This window comes from Aotus nancymaae, unplaced genomic scaffold (genome assembly GCF_030222135.1).
Source record: "Aotus nancymaae isolate 86718 unplaced genomic scaffold, 86718_ANA_hifiasm-v0.15.2.pri h1tg000020l, whole genome shotgun sequence".
NCBI classification, from domain to species: domain Eukaryota; kingdom Metazoa; phylum Chordata; class Mammalia; order Primates; family Aotidae; genus Aotus; species Aotus nancymaae.
In genome coordinates, this window is record NW_026988432.1 from 65,506,839 (window position 1) to 65,529,088 (window position 22,250).

The following is a 22,250-nucleotide window of genomic DNA, read 5'->3' on the forward strand; positions in this document are numbered from 1 at the left end:
GTGTGAGTGTGCGCGGCCGAGAGGGCGCCGCTGGCGTGTCGCGGTCGGACCCGCGGGGGCGGGGGCGCGCCCGGCCCGCCGCGCGTTCCCGCCGCCACCCGCCGAGCGTGCGCCGACGCCGGGGACTCTGCCACGGCACCTCGGGCAGGGAGCGTCAGAGGCACCCAGATCCTTGGATAGGTGGTTGAAAGCAAAATACTACTGGTTTAGTAGTGTTCGGGGAAGGAGCAGCCGCTCTACAGTTCTGTCTTAAATGCTGGCGTAATCTAACCTTGCCGCATCAGGCAGGCAGTTTCCTTCATTGTTTTTCAAGTGTCCACTTGTGTTGCTTCAAGACCCGTGGAGCTCGTCAGGTTCTTAGATCTCGTTTTGAGGAGTGATGTGGAATGACGCATCCTTACAGATCGCAAAGCGTTGAATAAACGGTTGTACAAAGAGATATCCGAAGCTTAGCTGACAGCTGTTTTAGTAATAACAGTAAGACACTGTCTAGGGTAGGAAGTTACTGTTGCACTCGTTGAAACCTTAGGAAACGTTTAAAGCAGAGTAGTTACCAAGATTGTAATTTCCACTGGACACCCGTGGCTAAACTGCGAACTAAGGTGAAGTGTGTTGGAGATCCAGTGATGTGTATGTAATGTTTGGAATTATCTGTAATCCTAAAGTTGAAATGAACCTTCATTTTCAGTCATGTATTTCATTTTCGTTTATGAAATTGGAAGGCTAACTAGTGAAATAGTTGTTTTAACATAAATTAACTGTTTATTAAAAACATACGCTCGGCCAGGCGCGGTGGCTCATGCCTATAATCCCAGCACTTTGGGAGGCCGAGGTGGGTGGATAACCTGAGGTCAGGAGTTAGAGACCAGTCTGACTAACATAATGAAACCCCATCTCTACTAAAAATACAAAAAGCCAGGCGTGGTGGCACATGTCTGTAATCCCAGCTACTTGAGAGGCTGAGGCAGTAGAATCGCTTGAACACGGGCGGCGGTCTGGCCTGGGCAACAAGAGCTCCGTCTCAAACAAACAAACAAACAAACAAACAAAAACATATGCTCAAGTAGGCCGTTAAAAATCTTGGGCACTGATCTGAGTTTCATCAATCGTTACACAAAGCCTTTCCTGGGGATTAGCTCAGAACTGGCAGAACATATGCTCTATTGGTGCCAAGTGGCTTAAAAGCAAAATGAGATAGTGTCCACTGTGTAACATGAAGTCGTTATATTAACTAATCTTGTTGAGGAAAATCTTTAATTTGGGTTAAAAGCAAAAACATTTAAAGATTTGAAATGTTTTCCCGGGAGATTATAGACAAGGGGAGAAAGGTTTTACTACTTAAGGATCTTTCATATTTGATACAGGCACTGAATAAATTTCTGAAGCTCTACAGGCATCTTGACTAAGGTCAAGCTTAACTCAAGTTATGTGTTTTATTTTAGAGATAGATGCGATGTTAAAATGGAAGGAAAACGAGTGTTAAGTTTACTTATGTGATACTTTTAATGTTCTTAATCTCATAGTTTTCATAGTAGTTGTTAAAAATTCGTTATTGGAATAGCTTTATGAACTATGGAGAACTGGGAAAGTGGAACTCTCTGCGTGTGTATTCCATGAAGAATATTTGAGGAGGAGTAAAGAGAACAAAAATATTCAGACGAGGAAAGAATTTAGCTGAAAATACCTTGTACAGACTCATACTGATTAATACCCAAGGGGTAAAAAAGCTTGAATTTTATTTGCGGAGTAGTGTCCAGCTGGTAGGATGAATTTAAAAGGAAGATGTTTTTATCAAGATGTCAATATTACTTTTTCCCTGTAGAAGTTGGAAAACGTTACTGATACTCTTTTGAAGTAGATTGGAAAAATATTAGGATATTTGGACAACACTTTGTTGGAGAAGAGATTTTTATTCTTAAAAAAACATTGAGTGATTGTAAACATGTTTGATTTCTTGCTATTAGCTGACACGTAAGGTTTTCTTTAAATACATTTTATGTTTTAAGAGCGTTATTTCAGTCCAAAAAGAGGATGATTAGTGGCGTTAGTCATTTCCATCATAGTTAATAAGAGGTTTCTACTGCTCTCTGTATATAGACTTAATCATATTAAAGTAACGTGTCAGATGGGCATGAAGAATTTGTCTAGTAATTGCAGTAGGTTGCTTAAGAGCTGTTGATACTGCTTTCTGACTTGGAATTTGTTGCTAACAATACGTATTTGTAAAATGCATGTGCCTTGTAAAGGGTACAGTATTGAGATTTATCCTTGGGACTGGAAGGGACCTCTGAGTTTCTTACTCATTTCCTTTATTTTACAGATGAGAAAATAAAGGCCTGCTAAGATGAAAAGACTTAAAGCTAGTCTGCAGCTAGTTAAAAACAGTCTGTGGTTTGGCTGAAAGGTTTCTTTCGTGAAGATGCTAATTTGCCTCTTTCTTTAAAAGAAGCCTTATGGAGTTGTGGAAATAATATTGAAATATAAGTGAAAAGGCCTGAGTTTAAATTCTTGATTTATCACTTCTAACAGTGGATTTTGACATACCACATTAACTTTAAGAACCTGCCTTCTATCAGCTGCAACTTAAAAAAAAAAAAAAAACAAAAAAAAACGGGGCCTTCTTAAACTGCAAAAGTAATTTTCCTGCATAATTTAGTGGTGATGTGTGGAACATTTAAATGAGAATACTTTAGGAAGCACATTGTATACTTGTAAACTTCTATACACTGTGGTATGTTATTTTTAAAGAAAATACAATTCTTAAAGTGTAACAAGGTGTTTAGATCCCTGGGTTTTTCCGTAGCCCTAGCTTTATTGTTTTCATCTTCTACTGTTTTACAGATTATAACTTCTGTAGATACATTTTCTGATCCCCACTTTGTTCTAACTGTAGTTAAGCCGCTTATGAACATTTTAAATATTGGAGTTGTTAGTCTGACTTTCCCTGAAGAATATGAAGTTTCTTTATCTTTGAAAATACTTTCATATATATTCATGCATTCATAATCTGTTTCTGTAACAGACAGTGGCTTTTTAAAAGTAATAGTGAAAGTAATCTTAGTAGCAATGTTCATTTGTCTCTTGCTAGTTTCCAGATATGCAAAAGCAGGAGATAATTTCCTTTAAAAACTCAGCTTTGGTAGTTCATGTTAAGGTCATCTGGTATATCTAATATTTAGAAATGTTAAAGCAGTTTTTGTTTGCTTTTGCTGTTAAGTTTGAAAACCTTTTAGTGCTTTAAATTGATAATCCTGGAAACCAACATCAATACTGTATTATGTATTACATAGATTATCAGAGTTTTTATAGTCTTGAAAATAAAGGTACTAATAATCATAGATAATATTTCCTCAACACTTAGAATATGCAAGTCTCTGTGTTTTAAGTGAAACATTTCGGGTAATTTTCATAATAACCTTGTAAAACAGAGAGGAAACTGAGGCTATGAACAATTATGTGATGTATAAATATTATACACTAAATAACAGATTTCATTGTCCTATTTCTTAACCATTTCTCCGCTCTCCCTCTAAGAATGTTTAGTTGGTTTTTGAAGAGTTTTAAGGCAGTGTTTCTTAAATTTCAGATTTCATCAAAAATGTTTGGGTGACTTTTACCTTCTTTGGGGTGATCAAAAAGGAAAAGTTCCTTATGGGAATCATAGAACATAGACCAGTAAGCCCTTTTATGAGATGCTTATATGCTTGTTGCTGTGGTGCTGGTGGTGTTTTTATATTAGTTGTCAGAGCACATTATTCTTACCAGCTACAAAAAGGTCTATAGTTGTTCGTATAATATGAGACTATCCTAACAGATTCCACCTTGCTATTCATCGCATTCTTCTGAAGAGATGTACTTTTATCACAGTGACTGAAGAAAAAAGATAACGAAACTCATTTAGGACTTTCATAAGGGAATAGATCTTGCAATAGAAAATTTGCTGAGTTTGTCCAGGTTAGAAAATAGTATCCAAGACTTGGTTTTCTGATTAGTGCAAGCCTCCAAAATTCTAAGAAACTTAAATTCAAACATAAGTCCTTAGAAAATTAAGTTTTAACATGGAGATGCTTGCAACTTAAAGGAGATAGATTATGAAGCCACAGGTTACAGGGTAGAAGTCATTTCTTTTTCTTTGGCTTTAAAAAAATTACAAAAATTTAAAAGTTGTGTCATCTTTGGTCAGTTCCTTAACATCTGTTTATTGGGGGCTAAATTTATTTCAACATATGTAATAGTTTACCTTTCAGGTTATCAGTGTGTATTCAGGCCATAACTGGGAAAAATAACACAAATGTTAGCGATAAGTACATTTTGATTTCTGCTAACTATCTTATTTTGACAATAGAAGATTAATAATCTCTAATAATATGCATAAAGAGATTGGCAAATTGTTAACCTTTTAAAATAAATAATGGGTTTTTTTGTTTGTTTTTGTTTTGTTTTGTCTTACAGCCAAGATCTTACTATGTTGCTCAGACTGGTCTCAGTCTCTAACTCCTGACCTCAGTCCTTCTGCTTCAGCTTCCCTAGTAGCTGGGATTATGGGTTTTAGCCACCTTGCCTAGCTATATAGTCTCTTCTTGTAATGATAGCAAAGAGTTATAGTAGAGCTCTATAGCTTCTCAGATTTCAGATTGTTCCTCCTACATAGGAATTTTGTCAGCATTCTGACTTCTAATTGAGAACAAAAATCATGTGTTGCTCTTTCTTCTACTTAGGAATAGCTATATTGACTAAAGATAAAGGAAAAATAGTGCCTTAAAAATTACAGTGCTTTGTAATTCACACAGTACTTTTTACATCCGATTCTCTTTTGAATCTTACAACTCAATGAGGCTAAAACAAGGATTCTCGGGTAATCTGATGATACTGAGCCATGGATTGAATCCAGGTTAAAATTATCTGGAGTTATGTTAGATTCCTTTGAAATTCACTCATGAAAGAGAAACATTAGCAAACATAAAGGAAGAGAAAGGAGAGACATGCACTTTTATTTTTCTCCCATCAAATTCATATTGTACAGAACTTTCTACTCTGTTTACCTCTTCTGAAACAGAAGTCCTTATACAGCTTTAATAATTAGTAATGGGCCAGGCCCAGTGCCTCACACCTGTAATCCCAGCTCTTTGGGAGGCTGAGGCGGGCAGATCACTTGAGGTCAAGAGTTTGAGACCAGCCTGACTAACGTGAGGAAACCCCACCTCTACTAAAAAATACAAAAAATTAGCTGGGTGTGGTGGTACATGCCTGTAATTCCAGCTACTCAGGAGGCTGAGGCAGGAGTATTGCTTGAACCCAGAAGGCGGAGGTTGCGAGCCGCTGCACTCCAGCCTGGGAGACAGAGTGATACTGTCTCAAAACAAACAAATAAATAAATAAAAATTAGTGGTAATGGTTAATGATGATAGAGACAATCAGATAAGAAAAAATTTCGGCCGGGCCTGATGGCTCACGCCTGTAATCCCAGCACTTTGGGAGGCTGAGGCTGGTGAATCACCTGAGGTCAGGAGTTCAAGATCAGCCTGGCCAAGATGGTGAAACCCCATCTTTACTAAAAATACAAAAATTAGCCAGGCATGATGACGGGCACCTGTAATCCCAGCTACTCTTGGGAGGCTGAGGCAGAGAATTGCTTGAACCCAGGAGGTGGAGGTTGCAGTGAGCCGAGATTGTTTCACTGCACTCCAGCCTGGGCAACAGAGCGAGACTCCATCTCAAAAAAAAAAAAAAAGAAAGAAAGAAAATTCCATAATAAATTTCCAACCATAATTTGCACAAGAATATTGTAACTAGGAATAAAGCCTTGGCTTGCATTCCAGTGTTCCATGTTAGTCTTGGAACCTCTGAGTTAAAATAAATCCTTTCGACCAGAGTTTCTCACTAACAGGAAGTTACTTGGTGATCAAGAAAAAGAACTTCTATTGAGCTTCTGTATGCTAGATACTATTAGATACTTTCATATATGTTATATGTGAGTGCAGATATTTTAAATAGTTAAGAAGACACTTCAAAAAATTGTCACTAGACTATCTCTAACTCAATCTTTTTTATTCCAGAACTGAGTTGAAATTTATGTTACATAACTGTAAGTCTGTTACTTTGAGAAATTTTTTCTTGATTAAGATCAGTCCAGTTCACTAATATATTTATAGTTGAGGTGATCATCCAGTAGTGGTTATTCAGCCTTCAGAAATTATGCTTACCTTCCAGAATGTGTAGAAACCTTTCAAGAGTGAAGAGGATTATCTTTTCTTTTTTTTTTTTTTTTTGAGACGGAGTCTCACACTGTTGTCTGGGCTGGAGTGCAGTGACACGATCTCGGCTCACTGCAACCTCCGCCTCCTGGGTTTGAATGATTCTGCCTCAGCCTCCTGAGTAGCTGGGATTATAGGCGCCTGCCACCACATCTGGCTAATTTTTTGTATTTTTAGTAGAGGTGGGGATTCACTGTGTTGACCCGGCTGGCCTGGAACTCCTGACCTCATGATTTGCCCACCTCGGCCTTCCAAAGTTCTGGGATTACAGGCGTGAGCCACTGCACCCAGCTGAGCATTCTCTTTAAGCTACAGTTCAGTATGGCCAAACAACAACAACCAAAAAAAATCTGTTTACTGTGTTTCTGTTTGTCCTCATCATATTGAAAGTAAGCAAGAATGGTTGACAGCAAATTGGCTTACTCATTCTTCCCTTTACTTTATTCATTTTCTACCTTTGAGGCTCCTCTTCTTCCTTCAGGCACTAGCACTCTTTCTTTGAAAACCCCAGTCAAAATTAATCTATACTTACATAGATACTTATATACCTATATTTGTGTTATTAAACTTAAAAATTATATTACCACTTTCATTTTACATTAGCTAATGCATGAGGAAATAGTAATTTGCATTTTCTCTACTGTGACTTGACACATATATCCTTTGGCCATTTTTCTCTCTTTTTTCTTACTCAAAACTTCTAGGAGTAGCAATCCATAATTTACACAAATAATATTTTAACATTTTTGTTAGGGTTTTATAGCATACAGTTATTGTCTGCTATTATTTAAAAACTATAATAAAAAGGTTATTAATTCTCCAACCTCCATATGCATAATCTTCATATATTTGTGGTTATTACTCTTCTATATGTTACAAAGTACCACTGCCTTTTTGGGGTGAGTACTCTTTATGCTCTTTTATTATTCCATTCACACTCCTACTCTAAGAATTTCCCCTGCCTATAGCTTTTGTAAACTCAGATGTTAGGGTGGGAGTAGCAGAAAACAGAATCTTTTGACCATGGGGGAAACATGTAGTCTCACACTTGAGTCATATTCATTATGAAGTGCTAATAGACTGGTAGAGGTATAATTACAAATACTCCATAGTTGATCATAGGTTCTCCATATGAGGATTATCTGATTCCTATTTTGCAGCTAAAGTTCAAGTTAAATCATTTAAAGTTACACCTGTCTAGTAAGTGATGGTGACTGTATTGCTTCCTTTCAAAACTGCACCTTCAAAGATGATATTAAAAGAAAAAAAAAGATAAATTTAGAAACTTTAGGGGGGAAAATAAGTAATTTATATTATGATTATGGATTTTTACAAGGAGTAAAAAGTAAAAAATCTTGAAGTATTCAGTCTGAAAATGTAATGGGTTCTTGAATTTGAAAGTGTTTGGAATTTTTATTCTTTTATTTCTGAATTTTCCAGTTTTACCCCAATGAAGAAGTATCGTAGATATAATGAAGTTTTTGTTAGTTATATTTTTAAATATGAGTTCTTGCTCTGTTGCCCAGGCTGGAGTGCAGTGGTGCCGTCATAGCTCACTACAGCCTCAAACTCCTGGGCTCAAGAATTCTCCTGTCCCAGTCTCTCATGTAGCCGGGATTAAGGCACATGTCATCATGCCAGGATCTGGATGTAGTGAAGTTTTAAACACCTACATAGTTGACAGTTTTTAAAGGAATGTCTCTAGGTACAGCACTACCTTTAGCATTGTTGAGGCAGGCATTAGGGAAGATACAAGTGAAGGCAATATTATAGTCTGTGTCTTTTTAAGACTTCACATTCAGGGAACAAAATACAGACATATCGCATAGGAGGATAGTAGTATTCCTTAATCATCCAAATTGCTTTCTAGTTGATGTGGAAAGGAACATGGTAAGCCCTATAAAGACATGAATCATTCTGTCTTGTTCTTTATTCTATCACAGTGTAAATGGTTAGCATATATTTATTGAATGAATGAGAATCACCTCAGTGCCAGTATCAAGAGGATGGTCTGACTGGCATAGAGGATGAAGTGGGACTAAAAGAGAAAAGATGGGTAGCAGTTGAGAACAGCCACAATTACTAGGATGAGGGGCTTAATTTAAATAAATTTCCAAGATGGGAAATGATGTAATACACGTTTTCTTAGAGAGTAATTCTAGAAGTTGTATAGACTTTAAATAGGAAGTAACTATTTAGAAAGGTTTTTAAGGTTTTAGGCCCCAGTTGTAAGCACATATCTGAAGAAGGCATTCTGTGTTTATGGGCAACTTAAAATCTAGCAAGAAGAGAGAATTACCTAAAACCAAAAAGAATAATTAGGAAGAGGTTCTGTGTATATTTTGAAGTCTTATTATAGATTTTTTGGTGAATATGAGTTCAGGGAAAAGGACCTTTGTGTTTTAGGCACTGAAATAGATCTCTTCAAAAAGGCTGAGAATCACTGACTTGGAAATGTAGGTTCAGTTTTTGCTGTAGAACGCTTAGATTCTTAAAGAGTCCTTAATTTCTTTTTTAGGTGTTATTTTTTATAGTATAATTCCTTTAGTAAAACTGCTTACATTTGTACCATCAGTGACATTTGCCTTTTTTTCCCTGATTCAAAAATATTTGTGTGGTTATATGTCAGAAAGTGTTGTATTTTAAAAATAAAACCAAGCCTGGCACAGGGGCACATGCCTGTAATCCCAGCTACCCCGGGAGGTTGAGGTGGGAGGAACATGAGTTTGAGCCCAGCCTGGGCAAAAATAGTGAGACTCCATCTACAAAAAAAGGAGTTTTACTGGGCACAGTGGCACACACCTGTAATCCAATCACTGTGGGAGGCCGAGGTGAGAGGATTGCTTGAGGCCAGGAGTTTGAAAGTAGCCTGGTCAACATAGTGAGACTCCATCTCCATAAAAAAAAAAAAAATTTAAAAGCCTACCAAATACACACTTATTCTGTTGGATTGATGTTGGAGTTTTCATGTTACTTTCTACAGCTATTAGAATACAGTGAAATTACTCTGTTCTGGTTCTTCTCATCAGCATTCTTCTAAATGGCTTTGGTCAGAAGAGCTACCAGTGGTATTTACTACTACATTAAACCAGTTTAAAGTGTGTTTTCCTTTGAATGCCCTGGAATATACAATTGTTCTGGAATCTAGTATATATTATAGGAGGTAGCTTTATGTTGGAGAGTAAGCAGGATAAAGAAAAAGATAGCAGATCAAGACTAAAATGCCCAAACAATTGAGTCCTGGTATAAAGTCATGAAGTGACAATTTTAATCTGTAATTAAAGCAGTGTTATCACCCAACATATTGTTGGATCAGGGTGAAAATGATGTTGTATGTAAGTTAGAAATACTTTATTACTTGTATTGCTGTCTTGTACTGATTTCAGCTCCCCATAACTGCATCAAGAATTGGGGCATAGTTTTTAGGATCTCGGGCTTATATTGCAGAAGCGGTGTAGTGTAAACTATTCTGGTTTCTTAATGACTTATCCCAATATCATTTATCTAACATACCACTGTTAAAATGATGTCTATAAGTAATTAAAAGACCTTTCATTTAAGGCTAAAATATGTGTCTATCATTTTTAGAGAAAGCAGTAAAAGTGAGATAGGGCACTGTTGGGGATTAAGCTGTGAGTAATACTTAGAATAGTACCAGCCTTATTTATAATTGTTATGATATGTCATGAAGATTGGCTGCAATAGCCTATCCTTTGGAGGGGGCCACAGAGGGGGCAAAAAATAAAATACAAAAAAAAATTATTTAGAATATTTTAGATAATTTAACAGGTACAAAAAAATAGCCTGATGAAATTTCCCTTTTCTCTAGACCTATTTAAATCCTTTTATTTCTAAATGGTTCATCTCAAATGTGACCTATTCAGTGAAGCCCGACCTCTTCCATCTTAACTCTGTTGCACATTGTGTATAGCAGTGAGAGCAGTGTGACTAGAGGAGCTGAAAATAAGATTTCTGCATGAGGTAGAAATGTACCTAGAAATCTAGTGAAAGCCAGACATCCACACTTCACCCTATGCAGAACAAAACAGATAAAGTAGATTTGAGAGGAACCAAACAAAATAATCATTTTAGGAAGATTAGTCTGGTTGGTAGCAGCTGTGTGGAACATTAGGTCTAAAAGGAAGTGGTGAATTGCCAACTCATTTTGATTGACTCCCCCCACCCCTCCCCTGTAGTTACTCTGTGAAATTTTACTTTGCCTTCAAACAGTTCATCATTTTGCTAGAAGAGAAATGAGATGGCAGAATTTTAAATTATGGGTGTTTCTAGTTTTAAGGATTTTAGAATTGTTTTAGAACCTGTAAGCTTTTTCTCTGTTAACAGTGAAGTGAATACAGTGGCTATTAGATTTCCACTTTTCAGCATTGATAGTATTTTCTGCTCCCAGTGCCAGAAATGCAAGTAAAGCAGCCTAACCATTTTATCTTGAGCTGTTGCAGCCCTCTACTGGTTTATGGAAGTTGCAACAATCTAGAACTTGTTAGGGCCAGGAGGTCAGAAAACTCAGCAACTCATTTAAAAAATCTCAGACCCTTAGAATTCATCTATGCCAACCCTCTCAATTGCAGATGAATACTTTATATGCCTTCCTTAACAATTCTGGAGAGGGGGAAATATATAAATACACACACACACATACGTATGTGTATGTATAATTGTAAATATAACTGCCCATATTTATTTACAAACTCTAAATGTATTGTTAGAATGTGATCCTTTATAATCAGGTGTTTTACATTGTCAAAAACCATCTCTTTAATGTCTTTTGTAAATATTATCTAATGAAGTAATGAGAATTTTTTAAAGATTTGAGATATTTATTTCTATATTACTATTAGAAGATAAATACAACAGATAAATGCTAATTGCTTATTTAAATTATTTCCAAAGCAATTTTACTTCTTATTTATTGGTGGAGCCAGAATGTTAGGTTTCATTCTAGCCTTCTTCTTGTTGTTTACTCTTCCACCACCACCCCTGCGCCCCTCTCCTTGCCGCCAGCCACAATCTGGTCATTATGCTTTAAGTGGTCTCCTTGTGTCTTATCTAATTCCTCTTAAGTCCATCTTTCAGAGTTTGACCAAGGGCAGGTTTCTGAACACACTACTGGAATTATGTCACTACTTTTTTAGAAGCCTTAAAATTTTGTTACCACAGAGAACAGACTACCCAATGACAAGGGACTTCATGATGAGATCCCTTCCTACTTTGTTCAACCTCATTTTCTATCCTGTTCTGCTTCAGTTTTTTGCCATTCCTTCATTGTGGTCTGCTTTTGTGTGTGGCCATGTGTGCACGCCTGTGCATATGTTTATATCTACCTGCCTCAGAATCATCCTCAGAACTCTATTTTAATGTTTCCTCTTCTTGAAATTCCCTACCCCTACCTCTGTACAAATGCACCCAAGTTGGGTGCTTGCTTACATTTATTATTCTGCATGATGATTACGTTGTCTTTTTCCTGTTAAAAACTGTCAGTTCCCTTCAGGCTAGGATTGTGTTATGTTCATCTTTGTTCCATTATGTGACATATAGGTGTTTACTAAATGTTAAGTGATAGACTAACTGCATGAGCAAACTGGGATATGATAGCTAAAGGAAATACCCACAGTTAAATAAGTTAACATCACAGACTTAATTCATTTTTGTTGACGTTTTAAGGATAATTAGTTCATTAGGACTAGTGCTTATTGAACATACTTTTCATGATGTCTACATTAAGGAAAGTGATGGTTGGGGGAGATAAAGAATGGTAGTTTAGAATTGGAATGGATATCATTTTAAAATGAGGAAACTGAAAGCCAGAGAGTTTACTAGAAATTTCAAGTTACAACTAGAACCCAAGTCTTCTTTTCTACTTTCCTAATTTCCTTCTAATATATTTTGCCTAAATTTGGCTAGGATTAGTATTGGTTGTTAATATTTCAGGCAATTGGACTATCTAAATGGAACTCTTTCCTGTAGGTTTACCTTTGTGGAATTTTGAAAGTAATAATACACATATAGCTAAAGCAAATTGACTATTTGTAATTTTTTTTTTTTCATAGACAGAGTCTCACTCTGTCACCCAGGCTGAAGTATAAAGGCGCTCTCTGGGCCCACTGCAACTTTTGCTTCCTGGGTTCAAGCAATTCTCCTGCTTCAGCCTCCCGAGTATCTGGGACTACAGGCATGCACTGCCACGCCCGGCTAATTTTTGTATTTTTGGTAGAGACAGAGTTTCACCATGTTGGCCAGGCTGGTCTCAAACTCCTGACCTCAGGTGATCCACCCTACTCGGCCTCCCAAAGTGCTGGAATTTCAGGCATGAACCACCGAGCCTGGCCTGTAATGTATTTATTTTGCATAGTCTTCTGAATTCTCTCTCATGCTCAGATTCCTGAAAGGTGTAACATTTAGCAGCACCAACCAAAAGAAGCCTCTCTTTACTGGATTGAGTTTATGTCCTAAATCTTTTGCTTCTTTCCCTATTCTGGTTAGGGAATAAATGTAAAACATGTAAATACCTTTTATCTCTTTTTCTCTTCCGCTGTCTGAAACACTGTGTTACCTGCTGTCTCATGTATTATTTCCTCTTGAGTTTTACCCAGAATGCTGTAGGTCTCCAGAGCAAACCAAGTAGAAATGGACCTATGTTATTATTTTCAAAAAATTATTTGCGATAAAAGCAATACGTGTCCATTCTAAAGTTAAAATTTTAGAGAACTCTATAAAATAGACCTTAAAAATGCTTCAAGAACTTTTAAGAACATTGTTTTACGGACATCGTTGGACAGCTTATTGTAAAAGATTGTAGATGCCTGTACTTTTTTCTTCATCTTTTGCATGCTGTTGGTTAAATTTTGTGATTTAAAAAAATGCTAATTTCTTGATCTGGAATGCAGCCATTAGATTCTTGCGGAAAAATGTTATGGAATAACTGCCAGAAAACATTGTGGTGAAAATCAACCATTTCTTACTGTAGGAAAATACGATAAAGAGAGCATGTTCCCTTTTTAAAGACTGAATTTTCACTTGAATGGCTTAAATAATTAAGGCAGGGAGGGAAGTCCAGTTAATATCTCAGAAGCATGACTATTTATTTTGAGGCTTTTTTCAATATTTTTTTCAAAACCAGTTTTAAAATGTGAAGGAATTAAGCTGCTTGCTTGGTTTAAGTAGGAATTACTTAGTGTTTATGTCTAATGGTTTATTCTTTGCATGTGAGGAAAACAGCAGTAAGTACATCTAATAATTTAAGGTATTTTTGCATTCATAGAGAAATATTAGAATTTAGAGTAAAATTGTTCTAAACCTCTTATTCAGGAATCAGAATTTTGGAAGGAGAGGATCTTAAACCTCATCTAATCTAATTTTACTTTCAAGAAGAGGAAGCAGAAATATTGAGCACTGATGAAGGTCAACCAAAAAGTCTTTGATTTCACAATAGAATCTTTTACCTCAAGCTCCCAGATCAAACTACATAAAAAGTGATGATGGTTACTTTCTTTTTTTTTTTTTTTCCCAAGTCGGAGTTTCGCTCTTGTTACCCAGGCTGGAGTGCAATGGCGTGATCTCGGCTCACCACAACCTCCACCTCCTGGGTTCAGGCAATTCTCCTGCCTCAGCCTCCTGAGTACTTTCCTAACTGAACAACCCTTAAGTACCATTGAAAATTGTTACTGTGCAAGGCATAGAAGTCTCTTTTCCTGTGAATTTTGAAAGCACTGCTCTTTTAGATTTAGATACTGCTATTGAGAAGACAGATGACACTCTGATTCTTCATTTTTTATATTAAACCTGTTTTATTCTGAAAAAAAGAAAATCGTTACTGTGATTTGGTCCTTTATTAGTTGTCTTTTTTTCTCAAATCAATTTCGAAGAAAGCATTTTTTGCCCTGAAAGCAGCTTGGAAGCGGGAACTGAAATAAAGTTAGGAATTAGCCATACTCAGAGTTCTCGCTTTACTTTCTCTAGGTAGAATACAAAGTGAGTGGTAAGTTTGAATATTTTATATGCACCAGGGTCTATGCTAAGATAGAATTTCAGTTACTTCTCATAGCCTTTTTATTGAACTTTATCATTTTGTAGTATAGATGATGGAATTAAGTAATTTAGGCCAGTTGCAGTGGTTCATGCCTGTCATCCCAGCACTTTTGAGAGGCCGAGGCAGGAGAATTGCTTGAGGCCAGGAGTTTGTGGCTAGCCTGGGCAACAAAGCAAGACCCTGTCTCAATATTTAAAAAAAAAAAAAGAAAAAAATAAGTAATTTGTACTTTGCTCTCAGTTGTATTTAACCTAAAGTACATGTTTTAGGGACTCCTGGACAAAATGGTAGACTGTAGATGCCCCCTTCTTTCTCAAATATATGAAAATGCTAGGTAAAAATAAAACATTTAAAGAAAAGGGAATCTACAGGTGCCTGAAATGAAAAAACACAGTCATAACAGAGAACAGAAGTTGAAGCTCTGTCCTACAGGAAAAATGAAAAAATACCTTTAGTGTGTGAGCTTTAATGTACTTGTGGAATCCACAGGCCCAGGAATGGCAGGAAACTGAGACTGGGCTCCTTGAGTAAAAGCCCAGACCAGGAGGACTCTCAATTATTCATAAATAGGGCCTTAAAAACAAAAAGCCATCTACTAGCCTGGGTTTATATTTCCAGGTATATCTTCTTCCTGTCTTTTTATTTTCACCGCTTTTGGTCTTTTTTTGTGGTCTTTTTTTTTTTTTTTGAAGTATCTTGCTAGATTCTGTTTATGTGCTCTTACAGACTCTTGATTAGTGAGTTTCATTTATTGTACTAACACATATATTGCAAATTATTTACATTCTGTTTACCACACTTAAATTTTTTTTCTGCCTTCTGTCACATAGATTGAATGTTTGTTTTCAAAGGCATCCATTTGATTTATTGAGACCTCATGTTTCTATTCATTTTCTACAGCTTTTTAATTTTAATGTATATTTTCTCTCTAAACCAGATAAGTTCTTTCAGTGCTTTCTCACTTTCCTGTGGGCTTCTTCCCTCTCCTCAACCCTTACCCTATCCCAGGGGCCATGTTGATAGGGGTATTCTTTTACACATTTGTCCTTACTCTTTTTGTATAAAATAGACTTAGTAGATTATAAACGCACTCTTACTTCGATATATTACATAATGTCCTCATATATTTCTTTTCAAAAAAATTTTTTTGTAAAGACAGGGGTCTCACTATGTTGCCCAGGCTGGTCAACTCCTGACAAGCAGTCCTCCTACCTCAGCCTTCCAAAGTGTTGGAATTACAGGCGTGATCCACTGTGCCCAACCCATAGATTTATTTATATTATTTGGGTACCTACTCAAAAGCAGATTTTATTTAAACAGTGTGTCTATATGTAAACCTTCTAAAGCCTTTTTATAACTGAAAATATTTTTAGTTAACCCTCACATACAGCTGATAGCTTACTATCACCAATAACTTAGTAATGATTTTGGTTTGAAATACTTAACCTTTAACATTTTGAGAATATTATTACATTGTTTTCTTATCTCTGATGTTACTTTGGGGAAGCTCTGATGTCAATTTGATTTCTTTGCCTCTCTAGAACATTTTGAAATATTTTGTGTTTTTCAGTTTTATTATCATGTGTCTGAGTATAGTTCATTTTCCTGGTTTGGCTCTTGGATTCATGTTTACTCACTCATTTACCAAATATTTGATTTTGTTAGGAGCTTGCTGTGTAACCCAGGATGTATTTCAGACACTGTAATCTGAGTTCTTTTACTTTGTCTCATTTGGGGGAAATTATTGGTTATTGTTTCAAATATTTTTTTTTCTCCATTTTCTCCCAGGATGTATTCCAGACACTTTAATCTGAGTTCTTTCACCTTTTCTTATTTGGGGGAAATTACTGGTTATTGTTTCAAATATTTTTTTTCTCCATTTTCTTCTCTTTATGGGAATTCTGTTATATGTATTTTTGTTACTTCTAACTTCTCTGTATCTCTTAACTTTAAATCTTTCCCGATGTCTTCTGGGACTGTCCTCTCTACTTGATCTTGTAGCTCACTAATTTATTCTTTGGCTTATCTATTACGTGCCTAATCTGAAGAGTTCTTTATTTCAACCCATGTATGTTCATACTCTGTATTGGTTCTTCTTTGTGACTACTTAGTTCTGCATGTTATCAATCTTCTAGCTCTAAGGATTTTAAATGTTTCAAAAAAACTTCATATGTCTTTTCCATTAATTCCGCTTTGTATATATAGTTTAGTTTGAATGGGAAAACAATAAAACGTTTAAGCAAGGCAGTGAGATAATTTGATTTTTATTTTATTTATTTTATTTATTTATTTATTTTTAGTTTTAAAAGATTACTCTGTGTCTGGGCACAGTGATTCACGCCCGTAATCCCCCAGCACTTGGGGAGGCTGAGGTGGGAGGATGACTTGAGCCCAGGAATTCAAGACCAGTCTGGGCAACATGGCAAAACCCTGTCTCTACAGAAAAAAAAAAATGCAAAAATTAGCCAGATGTGGTGACATGTGCCTGTAGTCTCGGCTACTTGGGAGGCTCAAGTGGGAGGATCAATCACTTGAGGTCAAGACTGCAGTGAGCCATGATTGTGCCACTGCACTCCAGTCTGGGCTACAGAATGAGACCCTGTCTCCATAAACGATTGAATGATTACTCCAAGTCATATGCAGAGGCACATGCCTGTACTCCCAGCTGCTTGGGCAACTGAGGTGGGTGGATTGCTTGAGCCCAGGAGCTTGAGGGAGCCTGGGCAACATAGTGTAACTAGTCTCTTATAAAAAAAGAAAAACCACTTTGGCTGCTGCCTATAGAATGGGGTGTATATAAGGTGGAGGCAGTGGCAAGAACGTAAGCAGGGAGATCATTTGGAAAGGGTTTGCAATAGTCTATTCAAGAGATGATGGTGGCTTGGATTAGGATGGTAGCAAGTGAAGTGGGAAGACATGAATTTTATTTGTGGTATATTTTAGAGATGGAATCAGCATTTCTGAATTTCTGGCTTAAGTGGTGGATGGATGTTGGTGGCATTTATTCGAGTAGAGAAGACTGACAGAAAATCAAGAGTTCTCTGTAGTCCTTTTCGGTTTGGTTATGCCTGTAAGATATCCATGTGAAGATGTCAAGTGGATATTTATGTATACAGATCTGGAGTTTTAGAGAAGGTCTAGGACCAGAAATACAGATTTGAAAATCAGTGGCATATTAGTGGTATTTAAAGCCATGAGACTGAATTAGATCACCCATTTAGGTAGTATTGGTTGGTGAATAAAAGAGGCCTAGCCTCAAATGCTGAGGCACTCCTAACATTTACAAGTTATTCAGAAAAGAAGAGGTAAAAAATAAATAAATGAGAAAGCTGATTTTTGGATAAGTGGAGAGGGTTAATGGGTACAAAAAGTAGAAAGAATCAATAAGACCTAGTATTTGCTGTCACAGCAGAGTGACTATAGTAAAAAATAATTTAATTATAACTTTTAAAATAACTAAAAGAATATAATTAGGTTCTTTGTAACACAAAGGATAAATGCTTGAAGATAATTTTCACCATAAAAATGCACCATAATTTGTTTAACCAGGTATGAATGGATATGTAGATTTCTCCTCCAGTGTTTTGGGCATACTAGTAACACTTCTTGAATGTCTTTTTATATTAATTTTACGTATTTGTGTAAGTACACCTGTAGGATAAATTCCCAGAAGTAGAATTACTATGACAGAAGGCTACGTGTTTAAATTGTTGTGGTTTCTGACAAATACCTTTCCAAAGACAGTATCCCTGTTTTTACCCCATCAGCAATGGATGATAATGCTGGTTTTCCCAAATCCTTGTCAACAGTCTTAATCTTGGACGGACTTTTAAGTGAGAAGTCATGTCATTTTTTTATAGTTTCAAAACTGTGAATGAGTTTGCAGACTTCTGTATGTTTACTTAACTCTTGTGTTTTTTGTTCTTTGACTTGCCTCTTCATGTCTTCTGATTTTTTTTTTTTGGTAATAAGTTTGTTGTCTGTTTTTCACTGATTTGTTGTACCTCTTGAATTGTTCTTTTTCATAGGTGTTGCAAATATTTTCACTTGTCTTCTGATTTCTGTTTATGATATTTACGTTGTAGAAATTTTAAATTTTTATTTAGGACTTCTAAAAAATGGCTTTTAGGGCTGGGCATGTTGGAATCCCAGCATTTTGGGAGGCCGAGGTGGGCGGATCACTTGAGGCCAGGAGTTCAAGACCAGTCTGGCCAACATGGTGAAACCCCGTCTCTACCAAAATACAAAAATTAGCTGGGCATGGTGATGCCTGCTTGTAATTCCAGCTACTTGGGAGGCTAAGAGAAGAAGGCAGGAGAATCTCGTGAACCTGGGAGGTGGAGGTTGTAGTGAGCCGAGATCACACCACTGCACTCCAGCCTGGGGCAAAAAAGAAAAAAAGACTTTTGAATTTTGTATCATATTTTGGAAAGGCTTTCTCTGTTTAAGGATTTTTTTCCCCCTAATACTTTTATGGTTTAATTTGTATATTTTTTTGTTCCAGATACCAACATTTTCACGTTATCAGAATTAATTCTGAAACTCATTTGATGAAAGTTAAGGTAATTTTGAAAAAGAAAAATGGTGAGGAGGGAGTAAAATTAGTCTTAGAAAGCTGTACAATAAAAACAGTACAGTATTGGCCGGGCACGGTGGCTCACACCTGTAATCCCAGCACTTTGGGAGGCTGAGGTGGACGGATCACCTGAGGTCAGGAGTTTAAGATCAGCCTGACCAACATGGAGAAACCCCATCTCTACTAAAAATACAAATTTAGCCAGGCATGGTGGCACATGTCTGTAATCCCAGCTACTCGGGAGGCTGAGGCAGGAGAATCACTTGAACCCGGGAGGAGGAGGTTGCAGTGAGCCAAGATCGCGCCATTGCACTCCAGCCTGGGTGACAGAGCAAGACTCCATCTCCAAAAAAAAAAGTAGATAAAAGAAATAAGATTGAATGTATTCTGATCTTGGCCTAGAGAAGCTTTACATCTAAAAGCAAATTCATCAAAAATGTATTTGCATTGCTTAACCATGTTTATAGCCACATTCACAATAGCCAGAAGGTAGAAACAGCCCAATGTCCACTGATAGAAGAATAGATGAGCAAAATGTGGTATATACATAAATGGAATATTTGAGCTTTAAAAAGGAAAGTATTGGCTCTGTAGAGAGCATTGAAAAAGAATTGTGACACATGCCACAGCATGTGTCAGAACTTTGAAGTTAGTATGCTAAGTGAAATAACCTAGTCACACAAAAGGACAAATGTCATACGATTGCACTTGCACGAAGTACCTAGAGTAGTCACATTCATAGAGATAGAAAGTAGGATGGTGATTACCAGGAGCTGGGAAAAGTGGGAAACGAGTTGTTATTGTTAAATGGGTTTCAGTTACGGAAGAAAAGTTCTGAAGGTAGATGTAGTGATGATTGCCTAATAGTGTGGATGTTACTCAGTGCCACAGAACTCTAAACAACGCTTCTAGACTTACAGTGATGTTACATTCCAACTAAACAATAGTTGAAAAAGTCAAAAATGCATTGAATACAGCTAATCTACTGAACATCATAGCTTAGACTAGCCTCTCTAAATGTACTCAGCATACTTATGGTAGCCTACAGTTGAACAAAATCATCTAACACAAAGTCTGTTTTATAATGAAGTGTTGATCATCTCGTGGTTGTTTACCCCTGTGGTCATGTGGCTGTCTGGGAGCTGCCCGGCATCACAAGATATAATACCACATACCACTAGCCTAGGAAAAGATAAAAATTCAAAAATCTGTAATCCCAGCACTTTGGGAGGCCGAGGCGGGTGGATCACGAGGTCAAGAGATCGAGACCATCCTGGTCAACATGGTGAAACCCCGTCTCTACTAAAACTACAAAAAATTAGCTGGGCATGGTGGCGCATGCCTGTAATCCCAGCTACTCAGGAAACTGAGGCAGGAGAATTGCCTGAACCCAGGAGGCGGAGATTGCGGTGAGCCGAGATCGCGCCATTGCACTCCAGTCTGGGTAACAAGAGCGAAACTCCGTCTCAAAAAAAAAAAAAAAAAAAAAATTCAAAAATCAAAGTATGGTTTCTAGTGAATACATATCACTTTCACACCATTTATAAAGTCCAAATTTTAGTTGAACCATTGTACGTTGAGAACCATCTGTATTTAAATATGGTTAAAATGGTAAATTTTATGTGTGTGTGTGTATACATTTTTTTTTTTTTTTTTTTTTTTTGAGATGGAGTCTAGCTCTGTCCAGGCTGGAGTGCAGTGGCACAATCTCAGCTCACTGCAACCTCCGCCTCCCAAGTTCAGGCAATTCTCCTTCCTCAGTATGTTATAAATATTTAATCACAATTTAAAAAAACATGCAACAAAAATGACAGTATAGGTTTTCCTCTTTTATAAATAAATAGGAAAATGATTGCCACAGCAGAAAAATGACCAATGATATTAACTCAGTCTGAAAAACAAAAATAAAGGAATGGCTTAAGTAGAGTAGAAAAGGTTTTTGAACATGAGAAGTCAAAGAACCTAAATGTCCAGACTGAGGTGAGATACAGACATGAAATCAGGATGGGGGCAGGATTTGAGGTAGAGATAAAGGCTGTGAGTGACAAAAAGTCAGTAAGAGGTAAAGTAACTAGAGAAATGTAGATGCTTGCTCTGGAAAGGATGGAGTTGTTGCTTAATGGCTTCCAAACCATCACAGTTACCGGAGGAACTTAAAAATAAATTTTCTACTTTGGTAGAGTGGTTTTAGATTTACAGAAAAACTATGAAGATAGTACAGAGGTTTCCTGTATACCTTTATACCAGTTGCTTCTAGACTTAAAATGGTGTTACATAATAACAATGGTTATTAACATCTTACATTAGCATGGTACATTTGTCACAAATAAAACAATATTAATACTTAATTGTTAACTAAAGTTCATAGTTTATTTAGATTTCCCTAGTTTTTACTGAATGTCCTCTTTCTGTTCCAAGATCCCATCTAGGATACCACATTACATTTAGTTATGTCTCCTTAGCTTTCTCTTGGCATGACAGTTCCTGAGACTTTTCTTGTTCTTGATGAACTTGACAAGTGTTAAGGAGTATGGTGAGGTATGTGTAGGATGCTCCACTGTTAGAATTTGTCTTAAGTTTTTCTCACGATTAAGCTGGGGTTATGGCTTTGAAGAGGAGGATCACAGAGGTAAAATATCATTTTTATTACATCTTATCAAGGGTACATACTATCAACATGACTTAGCACTATTAGCATTAACCTTGATCACAGTATTTGTCAGATTTCTCCACAATGCAGTAACTATTTTTTTCTCCTCTTTCCATGTTGTATTCTTTGGAAAAAAGTCACTCTGCCCAGCCCATACTTACATGTTCTTCCTCCTTGAGAGGAGATGTCTACATAAACTATCTTCAGTTCTTCATGAAAGATTTATTCTCTCTCAATTATTCCATTTACTAATCAGTGTGGACTTACAGATGTTGATACCTTGGGTTGTAATCCAATACTACTATATTCTGTTTCTCAGTTTTTTCTGACATTGTCTGTTGGGACCCCTTTCAGTTTGCATCTGTATACCTTTGACATATAACTATAATTTATGTATACATTTTAAGTAGTTACTTACTTTCTGGGAGTGCAAGATTCTCCAGCCTCATCTTTTGTCTCCTGCCCTGGCCTAGGATCGGCCATTTCTCCTTTTACTGATAAAGGTTAATAACCAAGTTCTGCATTTTAGATGTGCTTCTTGCTACTGGGGTGTTGCTGCTTGTGGGTTCTCTCCAGCTGACATAGGAAGGAAATATATGTGTATATTACTAACTTTATATGCATACTTATAATTCTATATGTAATTATTTGTATCTGTATTAAACTGAACATGAGTTTATATTCATATTTCCAGCTGTAATCCATTACCACATTCTAGCCTTC

The 22,250-nt window shown here is 36.7% G+C and overlaps 1 protein-coding gene across 4 annotated transcripts in view; it reads left to right on the top strand.

Moving 5' to 3' along the window:
- The window catches only part of ANKRD12 (ankyrin repeat domain 12), a 154,540-nt gene that overhangs the window by 609 nt on the left and 131,681 nt on the right, over positions 1-22,250 (top strand). The gene's annotated exons all lie outside the window — the stretch shown is intronic.